This window comes from Lepidochelys kempii, chromosome 11 (genome assembly GCF_965140285.1).
Source record: "Lepidochelys kempii isolate rLepKem1 chromosome 11, rLepKem1.hap1, whole genome shotgun sequence".
NCBI classification, from domain to species: Eukaryota; Metazoa; Chordata; order Testudines; family Cheloniidae; genus Lepidochelys; species Lepidochelys kempii.
Genome location: NC_136390.1, coordinates 10,719,353 through 10,741,555, shown reverse-complemented (window position 1 = coordinate 10,741,555; position 22,203 = coordinate 10,719,353). Strand labels below are relative to the sequence as shown.

General features: G+C 42.9%; 1 protein-coding gene across 9 annotated transcripts in view; it reads left to right on the top strand.

Annotated features, from left to right (window-relative positions):
- Nucleotides 1-251: 251 nt before the first annotated feature.
- Nucleotides 252-22,203, top strand: part of SEMA5B (semaphorin 5B) — a 363,514-nt gene continuing 341,562 nt past the window's right edge. For 5 of the 9 annotated variants that reach the window (XM_073305098.2, XM_073305088.2, XM_073305090.2 and 2 more), the window contains exon 1: nt 253-855. The gene's annotated coding sequence lies outside the window, so the exon portion shown is untranslated. Of the gene's footprint in view, nt 856-1,221; nt 1,274-2,732; nt 2,751-11,308; nt 11,453-22,203 lie in introns of those variants that run through there. The other 4 variants (XM_073305099.2, XM_073305095.2, XM_073305093.2 and 1 more) reach the window with 4 other exon arrangements.

The following is a 22,203-nucleotide window of genomic DNA, read 5'->3' as shown; positions in this document are numbered from 1 at the left end:
GGGCCGAAGTTTAAACTTCTCTCTTTCGCTTGCTTCCAGAAAACCTCTGCAACCAAACAGCACCCCCCTGCGCCGCCACCCCCTCCCCAGGCAGCAAACGATGCTGCGCGCCTAAAGGTTAAATGCAAACATTCCTAGCCGGGGGCTTGTATTATGCCCTCGGCTATTCATTCACTCCTGCACCGCGCAGGCTTGCAAACTGCTTGCACGCGAAAATACCCAGCTATGCAGTTGGTAAGCCCGTGAGAAACAGTTCCTCAGCAAACGCACACAAGGCAGGCATTGTGCCTGCCAGACAAGGCGAGGACAAATATTGCAACGGCTTTATTAAAGAGGCGAGCGAGCCCCAGTGCAAACGGCTAACGTGGGTCTCGCTTGCAAGCTTTTTTAAAATGCACGGGAGCCCGGGTTCCTGGAGGGTGGCTACGGAGGAAGGCGCTGGCTGCACCGCGAGCCGCTAGCGAGAGGCGGGAGCGGATCCTCTAGCCGGGCCCTGTGCGTGCTGGAAGGAAGAGAGGGAGCTGCGAGTAAATAAATGCCCTGTTGAACTTTGAATATATTAGTTGACATCAGTGTGCGTGGGGCTGCCAGCCCCTGGCTCCCTCCTCCTCCTCCTCCCCCCTGATGGGAAGAGTGGGAGCGCTCCTGATAGGAGCTGCCGGGCTGCTCCGGGGTGGAAGGCAGCGAGAGGAGGGACGGGGGCGACTTCACTCCCGGGAACCCGCTGCCGACCACCGGGATCTTGCTGGGAGCCTCTCGCCTGGGAGATCAGGGTGGCTGAGAAGCGGTGGACTTGCCTGAGCTGCCTCCCCCCCCCCCCCACCGCACCCTGCAGATCCAGAGCAAGATGTGCAAGTGAGTGACTGCCCCCCCCCCCCCCCGCAATAGTCCGTACGAGCCATCCAATGGGTGTGGGGGTGTGTGTGTGTGGGGGGGATTATCCCCCTTTCCTTGCCCCGGCGCTGTCTCTTTCAGTCTTTCAGGTGAGAAAGGAGATGTGTGTATGTGTGTGTGTGTGGAGGGGGCATAGTTGCAAACTTTAGCAACTTCAGTGCGTGCGGGGGTGGAGGTGGGGTGAATGGGAGAAGGGGGGGGGGCTGTGCCTAGGAGAAAGGATGGCGAAGCCGGCGCAAACCCGGACTGGGCGGCGGGGAGGCGGGGGGGTCTTTGGAGAACAGCTATTGTGCAGCTTCACCTCCTTCTGGCTCCGGCTGCCGCAGCAACGGGGATCGGTGCGAGGCGATTCGCGGCGCCCCGGGGAAGGGGAGGCGAGGTGATGGGGGGGTGCATTGTACGAGGGGGGGGTGTCTCGGGGCTCTGCGGTCCCTGTTCACTTCTCCTTCTCCGCCGGCGGCTGTAGGGCTGGGGGCGGGGGGGTTGCAGTTGGGGATCCGGAGCGCTGGAGAGGAAATTAGCTAGGAGAGGCGGCTGTGGAAGTGATTTCTTTTTTCTCCCCACTCTCCCCCTAAATCCGCTCACCAGGGCTGCAGAGAGCGGGGTGTGTGTGTCGGGGGGAGGGAGGGGAGTGCGGTACCGTGGAGGAAAAGGGGATGAATGATTTCTCTCCCCCCCCCCGATGGTAATTTGTCTTTGTGGTAGGGGTGGCCCATTAACGTTCAGCTCACGTCCTGATGAAGATCAAAAGCGGAGGGGGAGAGGGAACCGTACAGCCTTGTACGGCTCCTTGGTTTCGTGTATTGTTGGAAATTTAGGTGGTGGGGGGAACCTAAAACAAATCTTTGCCGAGCCAACGCACACCCATCCACCCACCAAAAGTTGCTGATCTGTATTTTCCGGCATTTCCCACCTGCCACAGGGTGCTGACAGGGAGCATACGCGCCCAGACAGTGTTAGTTTCCTTAAAGAAAACAAACAAAGGAAGGGGGGGGGGGAGTCTGAGGATATTTTAAAGGGGTTGTCAAGTCCACATTATTCTGTTATTAAACCTGTCCCTTTATTTATGGGCTTAGATCGCTGCTGGGAAGTAACTGGGGAGAAGTACACTTATATGGTTCCTTGTACACTGTTCGCTCTGTTTGGGGTTTTAAATTATTTCCTGCACTTAAAAAAAAAAAACAACAACCTGCAAGCATGTGAGATTCCCTTTAATTGTTTTATGGGGGTGGGGGGGCTTCTGGTGAAGTTTAAACTTGTACTAAAGCAAGAATGCTCACGCTCTTGTTTATCTTTGTTTGCCCAAACTCTTGTTTAGGCTGCAGTAGGTTTGATCTCCGCGCCTTTGGGTGGCTTCAGATACAAGCTGATACCCTGGGCCCATTGCTCTGCAAACAGGAGAGAAACCAACTAAAGCAAAAAGTTATAACTGGGCTGTGATTCTTCCACCTACCCCCTTCTCAGGATTTGTTTACTGAACGGATGGCAAATGTTGTTGTTGCTGTTTTCATTAGAAAAGATTGGCGAATAAAGGCAAGAAGGAGGGGGGACCGCATAGATGGAACAAACTACTGTTCCTCCAGAGAAGCTCTGACTTGGCCATATGCCTGATTTATAAGGTACCCAAGGGAGAAAACTCTAGTCTAAAACTGCAGAGAGAAAGGCGGGTGGCAAGAAGGAAAATCCTGCTGATATTTAACCAGATTACTCAGGGTTTTAAAATAGCTGTTTTTTTTTTCTTAACAGCTGCTTGAATCATGCATGTTTTCCTTCTTCTAAACTCTCCGGCTAAAACTTGTCCTTCCAGAACTGGATTGAGTGATGAATAAAGCAGAATACAGTAGGGAACCTTTGCGGTGCGTGTTATGCCTTATGCTGTTTTAGAGGGGGGCGATTTCCCCCTTTTCTGTCCTTAAAGAGATTAAGTTTTTTGTCCTCAGCCTGTCAGGGACGTGTTAATCCTGAAGTAGTCCGGGGGCTCCTGCCATACAGAATGTGGGTCTTGGCTTTGTTTGTTGTCCCACCCTCCTGTTGTTCGGTTAGGGCAATTGACAACGTTTGCCCTCGTATGACCCCCAGAAAGCGCTGGGGCGACCAGAGAGGAGAAACGGGGCAAGCTAGAGAGAGGTCAGATCGGAAGACAAAAGCTTGAAGCGGGGGGGCCCTGGGCAAAGGGGAATGGGCAGGGGGAATGACTTGCAGCGAGGTGGCCCCACCAGTTTATATATACAGCCTCAAAAAGATAGCCCAGGGATGGCTGAATTGGAAGTGCCCACAGATTGATGGACACTGCGGGTGTCCTGGGACGTGGCTGCTTCGTAATAAAATAAAACCTGCTCTTAATTTCGAAAGGTCTGCTGGTCTTGCCTGACCTCCCTTTCTGCTCCACGTGGTGAGCTGGGGTTCAGTTCCCGCAGTCTTTACTCAGGTATTACTCCCATTTAAATCACTTTAAATTGAAGCAGGATGGGACCCCAGGCCCTTTGTCCGAGGGAGGAAATTTTCTTGAAGAATATCGCTGAAGGGTTTTCTATTTTAAAAGGATCTTGCCTGGCAGATTGCGGCCAGGTTTTAAATGAGGTTTGAACAGCAGTGCTATGTAGCGCGGATTAATAATCTCTCTTTAGAGCGCCGAGCTGCAGCAATGTCAGGGTTAAATGAGATCATTTGCATGATCATGTTTTACTGAAAACAATAGCATGTCATGCAAAGTTTTGTCTGGAGTCTAGGCTGTTGATTTGTTGTTGGGCAAAAGGGGGCAGTATCAAACAATACTACAAAGAAATCCACTCGTTGGAACTGTGCGTTTGAATTTCTGCCTTAGGCATTAACTTTTGCCGTTCCTACCAGTACCTGGTAACTTAGGGTTTGATCCTGCAGCCCCTACTTAGGTGAATAGTTCCACTGACAGTCATTAGGACTACTTACCTGAGTAAAAATTGCATGATCAAAGCCCTCACTTTTAGATGTCCCCAAAGTAAAAATATTTGAAGCATGAAGTAGCAAGCTTATGGCTAGGTTGGTTTGTAACTTGCCTAAATTTCTCTAGTGAAATGTTTTGGGTTAAAAATAATATCATATGGTTGCAAAGCCACTTTTTTTCCTATTAAGAAGGCTGACAGCTATGAAAACACCAGCTACAGGGGCCCTGTCCTGGCCTATTGAAGTCCATGGCAAGGCAAAACTCCCATTGATCTCCATGAGCAGGATCAAGCCCTAGGTTTGGACTACAGTTAATTAAAATTACTTTGAGGGCATTTATATCACTGCTTTTCATACTAGAAAGAGAAATGGACATTTTGTTTTGTCCTTCGCTTCCTAGAAGAACTCATTTATTTTCAGCCTAGGGAAATATATTGATCAGGCATACAGAATGTTTTTTAAAAGTTCATTAAATACTTTTTACCTTTTCTTTACTTACATAGTTGGAGTCTTTATACGATTTTACATACCTTTTTGCTCTAAAACTGAATGTGACATATTTCAGTGTTAAAGGAACACTACCAGTATAAAAGCATCAATCGGCAAATACACATTTATCTGTTACTAGGACTTTTAGATAATTAAAAGTGACAAACAAATCCAAATGTACGTCACTGTTTTTCTTTTTGTTTAATTTTTGCATTTTCCTCAATTTGGACAAAGAAAAAAATCAATCAAGCTAGTTTTTACATATGTTTTATAGCTGGTTCCAAGGTTCATAAGGCTGTACTGTTTGGGTTTCCAATAATGAAGAGGAATGTTTATTTATTAAAAAACATCTTAGAAATGATTCCATGATTTATATCAGTCTTGGGTTTGAGAAAGAGTTGGTTTTCCCCCCAAAAATTGGGCCAAGTTTAAGTCGACAATCTGCCTTTAATATTTCTCTTATGTTTCTTAAGACTTTATTTACAAATGAAGCACAAAATGCAGCAGTTTGATACGTTATAATAAAAGGTGGAGCTTGTTATTTAAAATTAAGCACAGATAAGGTTGGAGATAATTGGAAAGCTTCTCTCAAGGTAAAGTTTGCCCCTGTGCCCCATTCAGCACTTAAGTTCCACGAAGATCTCAAAATATTGCTTAAGAGATACATAGACCTTTCGCTGACCCTCTGTGCAGTGGTGAATTTGCAGTTTTCCAACTCGCATTATTCTGATTTACTGCAAGAGACTATCTCAAAGTGTTACAGCACTGTTCAGCTGGCCACTGTAACATTTAACATAACTGTGAAGATTGCATTCTAGAATATCTAGCCAGTAGTGGGAACAAAATACCAGTTTTTTTTTTAATAATCTGTTTCCCTTCTAAGAAAAAACAAACACGCTTATACAACAAGGTATGATAACATAATGGCATATGGATATATTGTAGTTCTGTGCTCCCCTCTCTTTCTTTCTTTCTGGGCAGCTACATGTTGCATGTGATAAATGCATTCAGTCTCTCTGTCTTTAGTCAAAATTCTCATTAGCCTTCATGGGAGTATTACCTGAGTAAGGAAAGATTTCTGCAGCTTTCTGGGGCTGGGACAATGTCTTCCTATTTCTGTGGACAGCGCCTTGCACATTATGGATACTGGTGGAAGATTGGGGGGTTTACCTTGGTTATAATTTCACTGTCTAGTAGAGTAGTCTATCCTTGTTGTTTACCTCTATCCCAGGTTCAAGTCCTATAACCAAGTCCAGCAAAGTTCTTACGCACCCATGTAACTTTAAGCATGTAAGAAGTCCCATTGACTTCAGTGGGATTGCCCACAGGCTCAGAGAGCTACCTATGTTCTTCAGTGCTTTGCTAGACTGGGTCTATGTCCGACACCGGGAGAAAGAAATTTGCAAATTTCAATGACCATATAAATTATTCTGTGCTTTTAATAAACGTCACCTGACCAGTGTATAAACATTGATGGGTTGGAGCTGTTACATTGTTCTGGAATGTGTGTCTATGATCTAAATTATTTTTTTCATAGTTGTATAAATCTGTTGGGTAATTATGCATGAAATATGTTACCAAGTTATAGAATATGGACCCCATCCAGCAATGGGACTGCTCAGTTGCTTAAAATTAAGCAGGTGCGTAAGTGTTTTGTTGGATAAGGGCCTATGTATTTTTCATTATTTATTTTAGCAAGCTTTAAATGAGATCTCGAACAATCATGCCGATTGCTAAGCTTAATTCCCAAATTGACTGTGACCACACTGAGCATTTATAAGATGACTGTGTAATTTCTGATTGTTTTTTCATTAAGTAGCGGTTTGCAGAATGAGCAAGGGTTCCCCCCCTTCCCTGTGTCATACAGCTGACTAAATGCCTATATACTTGCTAGTTTCAAAATATAATGTACTTTTGACTGTAAGGTTATTTGAAGGAGGCAGAAAAAATTGATTCCCAATGCAATGCGCCAGTTACAAAGGTTCAGGTTTATCCATTGTGCAGCAACATTCCTGTTCATGTGACTAACTGGAATGCAACAGCTTACAATTCAGAATCGTTGTAATTAATGTATTTGGTCTCTGCCAGATATTTTGTTGAGTTTCAAGGGCTTGATCTTGCTTTTAGATCCCTGAGACAGTTTCCAAAATTTGAAATAGTGTGCTATGATTGGATCTTTCAAGGTGCCAATGGGCCCTCCTTTACTGGTGGTCTAGGTGTCTGCATTTTGTAGGAGGTGCTTAGCATCTAGTATGATCGGGCTCTTGGCATAGATGCTGCTTACGGGTCTTGCTCAGTGGAGCAGTTCCACTGAAGCTTATATCTCATGTGAGTAAAGACTCCAGGACTGGGCCCTAAGTGGGTGATCCACAAGTAGTTTGCTATTCTCAAAAATTACAAACCTTTAAACTCTCATATCTTCCAGATTGCTGATGCCACAATTCTCAAAAAAACCTCAGTTAGAACAAAAGCGTACGGCTTTAGCAAAATGCATTTGCTACGTGCTGAAACAGGTGGATCCGAAATCAGTTTATTCAGTGTAATTTATTCCAGACCACTTTCTGTAATAATTTATGCTTCCTAAGATGTGTATTGGGTAGCCAAGAGGGAACTGTGTCTGGCTACATGAGATTTTACACATTTTATATCTAACACAGATTCAGATGCAAAATCCGGCTCTGTGACAGATCATGTGAATTTGTGAAACTCCCTGGAGGAGTTGTGGTGCATGTATCAATGAATGAATTACATCCATTCATAGACTTAAGGTTCTTTTTTTAGCTGTGATAGATGTAATATGTTCCATGTGCTTCATTTTAATGGTAATATTTTCATTTAATAATTAATCCAAAGATAATGCAAGGTACTTAAAAATAGCTTTAATTTTACTTAATGTTTTCAAAACATAACAGAAGGAAGTTGCTTATATGGTACCAAAAGTGTTCTAACATGTTGGTCAAATAGTGGATTCTATGAAATTACCATAATAGTTATTAATGGCACAGGGGTAGATACTTGTCTTAGAGAACCACTCAGAGGACAGAAAACAAACTGGTTGAATAACAGGTTTCCTAATAAAGGAGGATCAGAACTTTACAAAGTCATCATTTCTACAGCTGGATTTGTACAATCACAGAATCATAGAATATCAGGGTTGGAAGGGACCTCAGGAGGTCATCTAGTCCAATCCCCTGCTCAAAGCAGGACCAATCCCCAGTTAAATCATCCCAGCCAGGGCTTTGTCAAGCCTGACCTTAAAAACCTGTCCACCACCTCTCTAGGTAACCCATTTCAGTGCTTCACCGCCCTCCTAGTGGAAAAGTTTTTCCTAATATCCAACCTAAACCTCCCCCATTGCAACTTGAGACCATTACTCCCTGTTCTGTCATCTGCTACCACTGAAAACAGCCTAGATCCATTCTCTTTGGACCCCCCCCCCCTTCAGGTAGTTGAAAATAGCTATAAAATCCCTCCTCATTCATCTCTTCTGCAGACTAAATAATCCCAGTTCCCTCAACCTCTCCTCATAAATCATGTGCTCCACCACTCTAATAATTTTTGTTGCCCTTCGCTGGACTCTTTCCAATTTTACCACATCCTTCTTGTAGTGTGGGGCCCAAAACTGGACACAGTAGTCCAGATGAGGCCTTACCAATGCCAAATCGAGGGGAATGATCACCTCCCTCGATCTGCTGGCAATGCTCCTGCTTATACAGCCCCAAATGCTTTTAGCCTTCTTGGCAACAAGAGCACACTGTTGACTCATATCCAGCTTCTCGTCCACTGTAACCCCAGGTCCTTTTCTGCAGAACTGCTGCCTAGCCACTCTGTCCCTAGTCTGTAGCAGTGCATGGGATCCTTCCATCCTAAGTGCAGGACTCTGCACTTGTCCTTGTTGAACCTCATCAGATTTCTTTTGGCCCAATCCTCTAATTTGTCTAGGTCCCTCTGTATCCTATCCCTACCCTCCAGCGTATCTACCACTCCTCCCAGTTTAGTGTCATCTGCAAACTTGCTGAGGGTGCAATCCACGCCATGATGGATCTCGGTGCTTGTGTAGAGTAACTTCAAGGGGTTCTGAGTGAGCACAGGGGGCTGCCCATACTGGGATCAGTGTACAGGATTGGGATTTAAGTCTGGGACTACTTTGGGATGCTTGAAGACCGAGAGAGGCAGAGACAATATGAACTTGAAACCAAGACCGTGTGCCAGAAGCACCCTGATTTGGTAGGTGGGAATTGTCTCTCAGATACCATGTATACTAAAGTGCACAGAGTGAATAACTTGATTCCTCAGTTTGGGGACTGACCCCCAAAATTTCCCCTCCACCCTCAAATTCTTTTCTGGTCAACCTGAAACTGGATTTTTGTTTTGTTTTGTTTTCTTGCCTATATGAAAGACAGGAGGTTGCTGAATAAGGATGGCCTCTTGTCCAGGTTTAATTGCTGTGCTGTGTCCAGGTGAGGCATAAATGGTTTAGATTGCCTATTTGCCTCATAAAATGAAACGTTGGTCTACGATAGATCGGGACATGGCTAGGGGCTCGTTCTGGACTGATCAGCTAGAAGGAACGATGCAATAGACACAGACGCATGCAGAGACTCTAATTGATCCTGTATGTATGAGGGGAGAAGAGAATTGGCCAGGTCTCAAAAGTTTGTTAATGTGATCGCAGGTTCTCCCTCCTACCTCACCTCCCTTTCTACCGTTATTGTAAATGATAATGAGAGACAGTTTTTTAATCAGATGGATTATACTGGACAATCAATTAATGTTCTGTCAGTCCATATAACGTTCCACAATGTGACCTTTCCAGGGTTCACTGTATATCTCAAGGGCATATGCTTTTTTTTTTTTTTTTAAGTACGAGACTTGGCATTTGTCTTGAGTCTGATATGCTTATCCGTAGTAAGACATCTTAATTATTATATAATTCCTTAGTAACTAAATATCTAAAATAAAAAATAATGAATTTAGTATTCTACATGTAGCCAGGAATACCAGTGATGATGAATGGGGAAGAAATACTTTGGTAGCATGAAGTGGTCAAGGGGTATATATGTGTACAGCACCTAGACAGTTACATGCTGACTCATGGCAGGGGCTCCTAGATGTTACCACAATACCAATAATTAATTATGATGTCTGACCTCCCATTGATGGTTCAAAAATATAAGTGGCTTGCCAAAGGACACAGTGAGTGACTGGCAGAGATGAGTTTAGACTCCAGAATGCATGATTCCTAGGCCCCAGTTCAGGAAAGTACTTAAATACGTACATATGTAAGTATATACTTGAGTTCCATTGAGTCAGTGCTTCAGTTCAGTGCTTTCCTGGATCAGAACCCTAGTCCTGTGCCTTTAAACAATGAACATGATCCTGCAAATACTTACTCACCCACATAATTCAATTGAAATCAATAGGATTTCTACTTGAGAGAGAGAGAGCGAGCTGCTCACTTAGGTAAAGGTGTGCAGAATTGGGCCCAGTATTTTGAAGCGGGACTGGATCATTCTTGATATATAAAGATTTAATTAAAATAAAACCAAGTAAATAACATCTTATTAAACTTAACATGTCCTCTCTTAACCAACAGAAACTGTTTCCAGGAGAGTAATTTACCAGCTATCTGCTGTATTTGTCTAGGACCGTACATCATGGTATTGCTAATGTGATCCCTCTAATGTGTCTTTGAAATATTAAAACAACTTAGATTTGGAATGAAATCTGTACACTTACTTGTCTTTGGTTGCTTCATGCAGCCGGGTTTCACTGTGTTGCCTTTGAGAATTATGAGTTCATTATACTCTTGCAATGTTAATGGCACTTTGTTTTCCCTAAATTTCTTCTTCATATTTATTTATTGATTCTTCATTTGAACACAGTTACACAGATGATGATGGTGCTTCAGAGAATGGCTGGCATGAGTTAATTTTAAGAAGGCCAAAGCTACAATGCCTTCCTTCCCCGCCAAATATTACTGTGTAAAGTTCAAAAAAAGAAAAGGAGTACTTGTGGCACCTTAGACTAACAAATTTATTTGAGCATAAGCTTTCGTGAGCTACAGCTCACTTCATCGGAGGCTGCTACTCTGAAACCTGTGTAAAGTTGAAATGCTAAGGCATCCAAAATGCTAAATCACTTAAAAAGACAACTGGACAAAGTGATTGTTCTATTCTAGTTCCGTGACTACAGTGTGCATAGGGGTGACAAATCTAAAATTGTTCATTGCAAACCCAGTGCCTGAACCTGTGAATGGCACACATAACTAATACCCGTGAGCAATCGTGTTGACTTTATTGGGGCTACTTCTGTGAGTAAGCAATCCACATGTGAATTGGGATTTGCAAGATTTTACCATTAATAATAAACCTAGATAGCTGTTTTCATCAGTAGATCTTGCTGGGCACATCTACACTGCAAATATACCCCCTGTGGCAGCGAGTCTCAGCACCCCAAGGCCACTGACTTGTGCTTGTGCTATGAGCTAATAATAGCAGTGTAGACATTCCCACTTGGGCTCTGAAACCCAGAAAGGGGGGTGGGTCTCTGAGACCGAGCTCCAGCCCAAGTGGGAATGTCTGCACTGCTATTTTTAGCTCTGTAGTGCGAACCTGAGTCAGTTGACCTGGGCTCTGAGAGTTGCTGCTGTGTCTTTTTGTTGTTGCAGTGGAGACGGACCCACTTTTACACCACACGTCTGATTCACTGTTACACCACACGTCTGATTCCTGAAATAATGTGCTTTTTCTCACCACTCTGATAAATAACCTACAGCAGTGGTTCTCAAACTGTGGGTTGGGACCCAAAAGTGGCTCATGAACCCATTTTAATGGGGTCACCGGGGCTGGTGTTAGATTTGCTCTGAGCCAGGCCTGAAGCAGATGCCTGAGCCCCACTGCCCCAGGGCTTGGGCTGGTTCAGGCTTTGGTCCCCTCTCCTGGGGACGTGTAGTAACTTTTTTTTTGTCAGCAGGGGGTCACAGTGCAATGAAGTTTGAAAACTGCTGACCTACAGTAAATTGCAGTGAGGCTGCCGGAAAGTCAGGACTGAGGTGTAGTGGCAGATCTGTAGGAGGTGGGGAGGACTGGAATACCAAAGAGCTGCAGGTCAAGACGGTGGTGCTTTAGCAGAGCTGGAGGGCAAGGTAAGGACTAGTACAACGATGAAGTTGTAAGTCAAGATTGGGGCTTATTGGCATTGGAGGTCTAAGAATGGAACAGCAGGTCTGGACTAAGATGCAGAGGCATTTGCCTGGGGAAGAGTTGGAGTATCTCTGGGAAACCACCTTCTATTGTTATAGGAGGGGATGGACTGGGCTAGTGGCAAGTGTTTGTAAATCAGGACTGGATTGTATCAGCAGAGCTTGACATGGGGAAGTTTGAGAGCATCTGTTTCCAGCCGTGGAAACATACCCTCTTACTGAAGAGTACTCAAATGCACACTCAGGAGAAGACATTTTAAACAAAAGTGTAAAATGAGGATTGAGTCTCAATGTCTAGGCAGCATGAGTCATGCTGCCATTGGAAACAAGGCATGTTTGTGCAAAAACTGACTCCTGTGAGTGGTCTGTCCTTATGCATGAAGTCTTATTCATTTCAATGAGACTACCAGTGAAGGAGATTTTACAGGATCAAGCAAAGTTATGAATCTAATACCAGGTTAGGTTGGTTGGGTTGGCATAAACTGTGATAACTCTGTGCCTAAGGACTACGACCTTCCTTTAAGTAACACAGTCTCAGTGTTAAGTTCAGGAAGATGCTATCACTTAATGAAAACTTCTTGTTTTCTGGCAGCATGGTACTCTGACCTTTTGCAGAGCTCTCAAAGGACTTGGAGATCCATGAACGCTTTAGAGACCAAATTATTTTCTCATTTACTCTGGCATGACCCCTTGGTGTCTTGAGGTTGGACCAGAGTAACAGAGAACAGTTTGGCCTATAGTGTCACACAAATATGTCCTTAAAAAGTATTTGGCTTATCTGTTACAGGGTTATATAGGGATGTTGTCAGGTCAAATTTGCCCTCCAAAATTAGGTTGTGTAAGAACAAGTCAATGGAAACAGGCTTTTTAAAAAGAGAGGTACAAGCACCACAAACATTTAAGCTTGAGACCCAGTTATGAAATGGGCTAGAAGCAGAAGTGAAATGGATGAGTCTTGTTTGTTTCGCTGGCCAGACTGATGGAACTGAAAGGGGCCGGGGGGGAGATCAAGATCCACATTCTGCCTTTCTTCTTTGTGTTGAGTTGTACTTCATACACAAAGTAGACCAAATTAACTATTAAGTGACTTAATGGAGCTACCCCAACTTATATCCTCTGAGGATCTGGCCCATTGATTCCAATGGGACTACTAGAGTAGTAAAGCTCTTTTCAGCCTGAGTTAGGATAGCAGAAACCAAACCTATATGAGCAGTGCAAGGAGTTGAAAGTAAGGTTTGTCTTAAATTATTACAGATATAATTGTGTTATTTGTAACATAAGTGAGGGAACTGATTTTGCATCTGTGGAAATCCATAGTAAAGTGTCCATTGACTTAAATGAGAACAGGATTGAGCTCTTTTAAATGTGTGCAGATCTTGCAGTTCTTACTTAGGCACACCTTGCTTTTGAAATCGCAGTATTGTCTGAGTCAGGATGGCAGGACTTGATCCTGAATTTTTAACCTGACAGGGTCTCTCTTAAAATGCAATGTCATAATTTAGGTGTCTCCAATTAGTTTTAAATAGCAAAGCTAACATGTTTCTCAGTTACAACTGAGTTGATAGATATTATTAAAAGGCAATAGATCAGGGGGGAATGCATGTTTATCACAGCCAGCCTTCCCAGATGAAAAAGTAAGCACATTTGCTGTTGAGGGGTAACTGAAAGCATTTTTGGAAATGTATTTCATGTGCTGCTTTAAAATGGTGCTTTCTGTTCTGACCAGTTTCTGGAACAGATTATCACGATTGTAGGAAGTACTTCAAAGCAGATTGGTGTAGCGAGATCTTTTCTGGAAACCTTGGCTTCTTTTATAAGACCAAAAGTTGCAGATCTGTCCACAATCTGTGTTGGCTCAGCTACGACAACGTGTATTTGATAAAAAGGAGCTGCTATTAATTTCCAATATGCAACAAAGCATTTATATTAGCTATATTTTTTTCTTTCATGGATGGTTCCAGAAAACTGGGGTCCTCCTCCTCCTTTTTTTCTTTTTTGTTTTCAGAATGGGATTTCAATGTATCAACGTAAAGATGGACTACACGGTGTAAAAAGTCAGGCTACAATCTAAAGTGGTGGTGGCCAAATCTTGCCCAACTGAATGTTACTTTAGCAACTTGCTAAAAGGCAGAGGACTGCACCAAATGGACCTAAAAGGGAGCAGCTGTAGCCATCCCTAGATCTGCATTGTTTTTTTGCCTACAGATGTAGCTGCATTTTACCCCTTATCAAGGCTTTTTAAAATGTTTTTCTAGAATCTGTCACTTCCAGGCTAAATCCTGGGCATCGCTGGAAAAATGGAATCTTCTACATTCCCGCAAACATCGCAGCTAGCTGGAAAGCAAACTGGGACACTAGATGGGGAGGGCTCTGAGTTACTACAGAGAATTCTTGTCCGGGTGTCTGGCTGGTGGGTCTTGGCTACATGCTCAGGGTCTAACTGATCACCATATTTGCGGCCAGGAAGAACTTTTCCAAACTCCTTGACTCGTATGAAACCAAGCAGTACAATGATACTGAAATGTGCTAGCATTCCAGTTAATAGTTTATGTTCATAAAGGACTTTAGAATCAGATACAACTTCTGTTGGGTGGAGAGGGGAAAGGGAGTGCAGAGACGAGAGAGAGAGAGAGCAACTTCAAGGAAAAAACTCTCACCCTGCTATGTTTAGCAGTAGATTTAAAAGAGCAAGAAGAAGATACAGAAAGAATTGGTCAATACCTGCAATATGATTTCAGCCTAGTGCCCTTATCACACTAAAACATCATAGCCATTATGTAGCACTTTATAGACTCCAGCAAAGGAAATCTCATTTTACAGATGGGGAAGCTGAGGCACAGAGAAAGTAAGTGACTTGCCCAGGGTTATAGAAGGAGGCAGTGTCAAGGTCAGGATTAGACCACAAGTGTTTATGATTCCAGTAATCATCTTTAGAGAGAGTTTCTGACATGCACCTCAGAAATCTGGCTAATTCTGCTTGTTGGTGTGCTGAGACCTTGAGATATTTGCTCCAGATGATAGGGAAATATTTTTTGCTCTGTAAAGTGAGCTCAAATATTATGCTGATGGGTGCCTTAGGGATGCTTACAATAACAAAATAAATTTCAAACTTGTTCTTTAGGTTTTGTCCCACTATTCACAGTGCTATCAAGTTGCTATCTCTAAAAAATTACCTTCCAAATATCTGCTCTTCCCACCCCTCTCCGGTTGGAGAAGTTTGGAAGCCATGGCTGGTGATGCCCCACAAGTCTGAAAACTGAGGTGTAAACTGCCCTGAGTTAAGTGCTGTTAGGACGTGTTTTAGAATAACTGTACTTGAGTGCCACCGTCCAAGGATCCAATTCAAAATTGCCCTTGGTTTTTGGTTGTCTTCTCTACTTTCCTACTCATTTTAATACTTGTCGTGTTCTATGGAAACATACAGTCTGTCTCAAATAGGAGGATTTTATTACGGAAAACAGATACAACTACTGACCCAGTGAAACAGGCTTCCACAAAGCTTGAGTTTCAGCTTTGTCTCCTTGTTCACCAATAATCCCACCCTGTCTGGAACTCTCTACACAGCACACAGTCATGTAGTGACTGAATAATATGATACAAGTAAACATATAATCAGAGCACTTGTCTAGGAATGGCCAGCTCTGTATGCCTTCCTCTCTTGGTGCAAGAGCCCTTTCTGGATTGTGCTATGTTGAAATGTTCTCTACCTCCTCACTTCATCTGCTCTCTGTCACATGTCAAATCTGTGATTAAAAGCAGACCTTGTCGTTACTTAAAACTCATGATTTCTCTCTTGTTTAATTCTGTAACTTTATTCTTTAACTCTGTAAAGCCTCTTGGGGTACAGTTTATATGAAAGATGCTGTAAAAATAAAGTTTAATTATTTAAAAAAAGAATTGCAAATCACCTTTAAATAAATTTTCTATGAACAGATCTAGCTTCTCTAAGCTTTTCCTTGCCTTCTCTTTCCCTCACAGAAAATTATTAGCCAAGTACCAATCTTAAATTTGCCTATGTTTTCAGAGAACATAAATTAATCTACTTAATGTGTAGAATGTTCCTTGCATCTGTCCATAATTAAATCACATTTGTTCTTAGGCACTCTTCATCTTCTGTAAACCTGCTTCCTGAGCAAATATTCCTTTCATTTGTAAAACAAATAGATCGGAGAGGCTGGAATTGATTATTGCAGCATCCGTTTCCCCCTGTGTCTGCTTCAGGTCTGCAAAACAGAGAAGTGTACGTTATGCACTCACAAGGGCGGCAGCATTTTTGCAGTTTCATAATAAACCCTATTAGTACTGTACCTTTCACTGAAAGAAAAGGAGTACTGGTGGCACTGGAGGATCGTAAATGCTTTGCCAATCTGGATGGATATTGCTGTTCCCATTATACAGGCGAGATCCTCAGCTCCACTGATTCCCTATTCCGCTGAAATCAATGGAGCTGTGCTCATTGACACTAGCAGAGGACCTGGCTCAGTATTTGCAAAAGGGATTTTGGGTGCCACCTCCCTATTGGATGCCCAGTTTGGACAACAAGGGCCCAGTTGTCAGAGGTGCTGATAACGCATGACTCCAGTTGAAATTGCTGAGAGCTGTGGGTACTTGGCATCTGTGAGAATCAGGCCCAGTAGCTGAAGTTGGGCACCCCAAATCAATGGCCAGTTCTGAAAATCTGTCTGCCTAGGACTGGTGCAGAGTGACCCAGTGAGTCAGCGGCAGAGCTGAGAGTGGAACCTAGGTTTCCAGCCTCCCATTCTCTAGCTCTCGGCCCTAACTGCTCATGCTGCATGAAGGCATGCACCTTGCTTCAGGCTAGGGAAGCAGGGTAATGAAGGAGAAACAACTCAATTCCTGAGCTCGGTAGCTGGTCTAAGTGGCAATGGTATTTGTAGTAGCCATAGTTCAATATAGTTGAATGCATGCCTGTCTGTCTAAGGGGTAAAAACTTTAAACTGTGGTGTGGTCCACTCTGTGTGCAGAGTAAAGATCCTGTGGTACTTCTAATGGGAAGGAGGAACTTACTCTGGAGTTATTCTCCTTTGCCACTGTGGTGCAGCGTGTCCTATGTCTGTCACCCTCCACTGCAGCCACAGCTGCCTTTTGGTGGTGCAATATGTATATACAGCACTTGGGCTAAAAAATGCCACAGACAAGAGTCAGTCAGATACCACGATTTAGATACAACAGCTCCTTGAATCCTCTTTGTCGTAGGTCAGGTTTGATTCCCAAACACCCATTTGTGCTCAAGATCCAAGAGACCATCCACTCTCAGACATCATGACTTACCCTGCTCTTACAGTCCTTGTTTCTTTTCCTCTTGGAGCTGTTCGCTCTGGCTGAGCCTAGCCAGATGATGGACTGTAAAGGAGCAAAGAATTTTGTTTAAACAAAAATATCTTCATTAGCTATCAGTTGTGGCTGCACTTTATGGAGCTGGACTACTTCTCTGATGTGCTTACTCCAGTGGCATAAATTAGAGCTGCTCCTTGATGGCTCTGACTTACCCTGGAGTCAGGATGGCGCAGGATCAGGGCGTTGTAACCAGCTCCAAGGGGAGGACAGACGGAATGGGGAATCTAGACTTCTCTCTCTCTCTCTCTCTCTGCCTCAGTGCCCTCCCTCGGTAAAGTAGGGATATGAATACTTCCTTTGTCTTGTCTATTGAAATCGCAAAGTATTTTAGGGAAAGAAGTTTCTCTTACTATATGTATATAGAGCACAAAATAGGCCTGTTCTCAGTCAGGGCCTCTCTAGATGCTATTGTAATAAGTTCAAAAATCCATTTATAATGTTTTTTAAATGCTTTCTGTTTGCCTCCAGATAAAATCTTTTAGCTGTTTGAGGCATTTAATGGAAATTGTTTTAGCAGGACTACAGTACCACAGCGGGCATGGTGTGTGTTTATGAACAGAGAGCACTAGGAGCCATGCAGTATGTCTACAGCTCAAGTTTTTACTGACTTCAATGGGTGGAATTGATTTTAGAGTTAGGGGCGACTCATTCAAATTTTGCTTTATTGAGCTTGTTGGCAACTTTTACTAACAATGTTAAAAAGGCTAAATGCTGTATGTGTTAAACTGGACATGGCCAAGAGATGGTTTAGAAAAACAAAATAATATATCCCCATGTGAACAGTCATTTAATTCCTCCAGATTTGTATGTGCATGTAGCTTTGAAGACGTTGATTAAGATCATCTTTTTTGCTGTAATATTATATCGTCATCCCACATGTGGAAAATATATCTGGCTGGAGAGTGCAACATCTGGCAATTACACTACAAGGTAACTTCATATAGATCTGTTAGCATACTGGAGGAGGAAGGATATGCTCGTCTGTCAAGCACAGGACTAGGAATCGGGAGACTTAGACCTGGATTCTTTATCTGGCCCTGGTTCTTCTACAGGCTTGCTGTGTGATCATGAGCATGTGACTTAACCCTTCAGTGCCTCAGTTTCCCCCACAGTACAATAAACAATACCTGCCTGACAGAAGTGTTGTGATGCTTACATCACTAGGATTTGTGAAGCACTATGAGAACTTGGCCTCAGACATACTGTAGAAATGTAAAATAAAAGTATTGTATTATTATGAGTTCTGCTTGGAGTCTGGAGGTGTCAGTCAAGTATCCTTTATAACTATTGCAAGATTTGCAGCATGTTAACAACAGATAGAAAAGAGAAAGAATGGTGCTATGATGGTTTAAGTACAAGCCCAGGAAATCTGACTTTTAAATCCATGTCTACCAGCTACTCTGTCAGTTGCCTTTGACAAACCACTTAAACTCTGTCTCAGCTTCCCCATCTGCCCAGTTGGAATAATAACGTTGTGAGGATTAATCAGAGGTTGTTTGTGAAGTGCTTTGAACCAGAAAAGTGTGAGTGTATTTAAAAATGCTTCCTGCCTCTGCCCGAGTTGTATGCAGTTAAAAAACTTAAAAATCAGAAAAGGAGTACTTGTGTCACCTTAGAGACTAATAAATTGGTTAGTCTCTAAGGTGCCACAAGTACTCCTTTTCTTTTTGCAGATTCAGACTGACACGGCTGCTACTCTGAAACCTTAAAAATCAGAGTGTGTAGTGCAGCTCCTGTTGGGTGATTTCCTCTTGGAATGACCCTTTTTTATTAAAAATCTAAACAACAGAAAGGACAGATGCATGCCATTAAAAAAGATAAAAAGATGATCTAGTTAATTTTGACTGTGCCATATCTGAAATCCACATCACTGTAGATATACTTACAGCGCCCCCAGATTCTCACCAAGCCCTGCTGTTTGTAACTCCGTTTGCGTCATTGCCCCAAATTACTTGCAGAACAGCTGGCATTAGCCATCCTTATTTTCTTTGATGGGAGAAGCTTGCGTTCCCCGTTCTTAGACTCTTCCACACCTGTGGTCCTGGTAACAAGCGCTGATAAGCAGAGAGTCACTGGACACATTCTATGCTTCTAATATCGGCTTTGGATCTAGTGACCTGTGCCAATTTAGAAAAACAAAACAAAGCCCCCGGGGCCATGATAACTTGAATTATTTCCCTTCAGCTCTTCCTTTCTGAAAGTGGAAATCCAGCTTGCATATATAGTTTGTGAACTGGAAACAAGCTGCTGACTCTGTTGGCCGTGATCCTCAACTCTTTGGTGATCAGAATGAAAGTGAGAGCTCTCTAGTGCATTAAGTCTCATACGCTAACCTTCTTGCTTGTTGAGCCTCTTTTCAGGCCGAAAAGATTATAAAAGTGTTGCCAAGCCTCTCTTTTCAGTGGCTCCATGTTCCCATGATATCGCATCTCACTTGATTTTGAAGTGGGCTGCCATGAGGATGTTTCCCATTCACGGCTCTGCAAGTGCTCACTGCAAAGGTCCAACTGGTTTTAAAGTTTCCATGAACTTTGTTAGTCAGCCCTAGCTTTGATGTGGACTTTAAAATACCAGAGGCAAGTAGTCCTCTTCCCCAGGAACAGAACTATGCCTGTGTTATACCAGACTAGATGGTCATAATGACCTTAACATCTCTGTATTACCTAAGGGTTCCTTGCTATCGGCCTGATCCTGAGCCCGTTGCAGTCAGTGGGAGGAGGCATCTTTCCAGGAGTCCAATGGGCTCTGGATCAATTTTGTTTTCATTTAATATGGTCTGTTGTATGTGAATTTTACATTGGTTTTCATAGCTAACTGCAGCTGATATAGTAATAGAGTGGGGTTTTTTTGATAGAAGGTGGCTATATAGATGTTGTACAACTAAATCTGGGGCCAATAGCATGTTGTAGCTTTAAGCGAGCAATTCCACGCAAACCATTATTTATGTATGCGTGTATGTATTTATTTATTTATGTAACCAAGTGAGAACTGCACATCTGCTGCAATACAGCTGGAGCACACATTGCTAAGGGCCGGGTGCCTTTCTCCTAGGGATGGATGTATTGCTTTATATGCTGTCCACCTGCATTTGAGTGTTTCACTTGGCTGTGCTAAAGTTTGGTTAAGTTTGAAAATGTGCAAATTTGTTTATGTAATGCCTTGGACAGATTTATGGGGTCTCGTTGGCGTGAAAAAATCTATAATGTGCTAGGATTTTATGCCACACCCATCACGTGGCCTCTGATTGTAGTAGAGTTGTGTGCTTGTCTGCTGCAGAATGGAATATTTCACATGCTCAAGAAATAAAAATCGATGGTGTTTTGCCCTCTACTGGTAGCAGCTTTGGGGGATAATCATAATGTTACTGCCTCTGATGGGGAGCTTTCCTTTTGCTCAAATGGCTGGGCCTCGCTTTTCCAGAGGAGAGAAGGGACAGGAGAGTCAACAGGTAGCTCATTGTTCACAGTATCTAGAAACTGTGGAGGTGGTGGCGTGCTGGGTTTCCTGTGTGGGTGATAGGTCTGAATTCTGCTGGGTGGGGAAGAGAGGAGCTCCCTTGTTTCTCTTTCTCTCTCACAGAGACACACAGCAAAAACCGAACAAACCCTATCAAGCTATTTCTTCTATGGGCTGCTGAATTATTTGGACGTGCTTTCTCCTGTGAGCTGGAAATGGGCGATGTTCCTCACTGCCTCACGCTCTTTCCCTTCCATCCGCACTGCTGGAAGCAGGAAAGCTCCAGTCTCCCATCCTGGCTGCTGATAGGGGAAGCACCTGGTGGGCAGGGCCAAGCAGGATTCTCTCTCCTTCCCTGCAGCAATGCTGGCTGCTGCTTGCCCCTGTCTGTCCCATTCAGGAGCTGATGTTCTCCAGCACTGAGGCATTCTCCTTCCTGCTCTGCCTGATGCATGTGTCTGATTCAGGACCTGAGGTGCTACCTCCAGGGTGGACATGATTTAAATCACTAGTCAGGAAGACTTCATTTAATCATGGTTTTCTACATAAAAGTGCATTCTTGTTGGTAGTTATAACTTAATACATATTCGTCACAACTCAGAGATAGATGTAGGTTTCATTTTTAGAAGGTACACGCTATACATTTTTAAAGTGATTTATTTTGAAAAATTTTCAGATTAGTTTTACAGCTATATCAGAAAATGAATGATTGTTTGGTTATTTCATTTACCAAAGGTAACTGAAGCAGATATTTATGAAGTCATTGGGAGGTGAACTATTTCCAGTTCACAGATTAATCATTAATATTTTGGAGGATTTTCTTGCTATGCTGTATTAGGAGGAGAACATTACCAGAGAGACATTTAAATTGTTTTATTTAACTAAAACAACAACGTTAAGTATTCTGGATTTTTTTCTTCAACAGCAAACATGCTTGTTTTGTTAAAATATTGTATATGTCCCTCGCTTCTCACATTTATGTCCAGACTTCTTCTCATTGTCCAGAACTATTCCACCCCAACAATCTTCTATTCATTTAACTTTTTGAAACTTTGCACTTTTAGAGAGAGATAAGGGATTGACTCTGTGTACACAAATTTGCAGAGGGACAATAAAGTTGAGGTCTGTTATTTCTCATCTCTCTCTATTTTTATTTATTTATTTATTAAAAACCATTTTTGCTGTTAACAAGCATGTTCTCTCTGGAGACACAAATCCACAGTTTGAGAACTGCAAAACTAAGCATCTCTGATGGTATCTTCTAGACTGAGCACTGAGTCCCATTGGATAGATTGAAAGATTAACCTAAATAATCTATACAGAAGGCTGTGGAACCCCATAATATTGGGTCCCTAATCCATGAATTATTGGAACTCATTTACAAAACTTTCTTTAAACATTACATTAATATATTGTCTCATACTGTAGGATTAGAATTTATAATCCCTATTCCATGATGAGATATCTTTGAGCTATAATGTGTCTTAATTAAAACTATCTTTAGATAGGTTCTTTTTCCTCAAAAAGCATTTTATCAAAAAACAAACCAAACCAGATTTAAATTAAAAAAAAATCCATTTTTTAAAAAAATAATTGATTTTTATGCACCCTGGCTACCTCCCACCTCACTGGCAGGATGTACTTTAGGGAGAGTAACAAATAGGGTGTCAGGCCCCTAGGCAGTGCTGTGCTTGCCTGCTTCTTCACTTCATTCGCTGCTGCAGTGTGTTTTTGAGCTCTGGCACCCTTGTTGGCTGGCTGAAGAGAGAGAGGCTGAGAGGGCTTGCGGACTGAACTAGCCACTGAACGCTACCGGTGGTCCTGGCTTGGGTCCCATTGCCAAGGCAGTGTCAGGAAGCTCACACTGCCACCGCCCATGT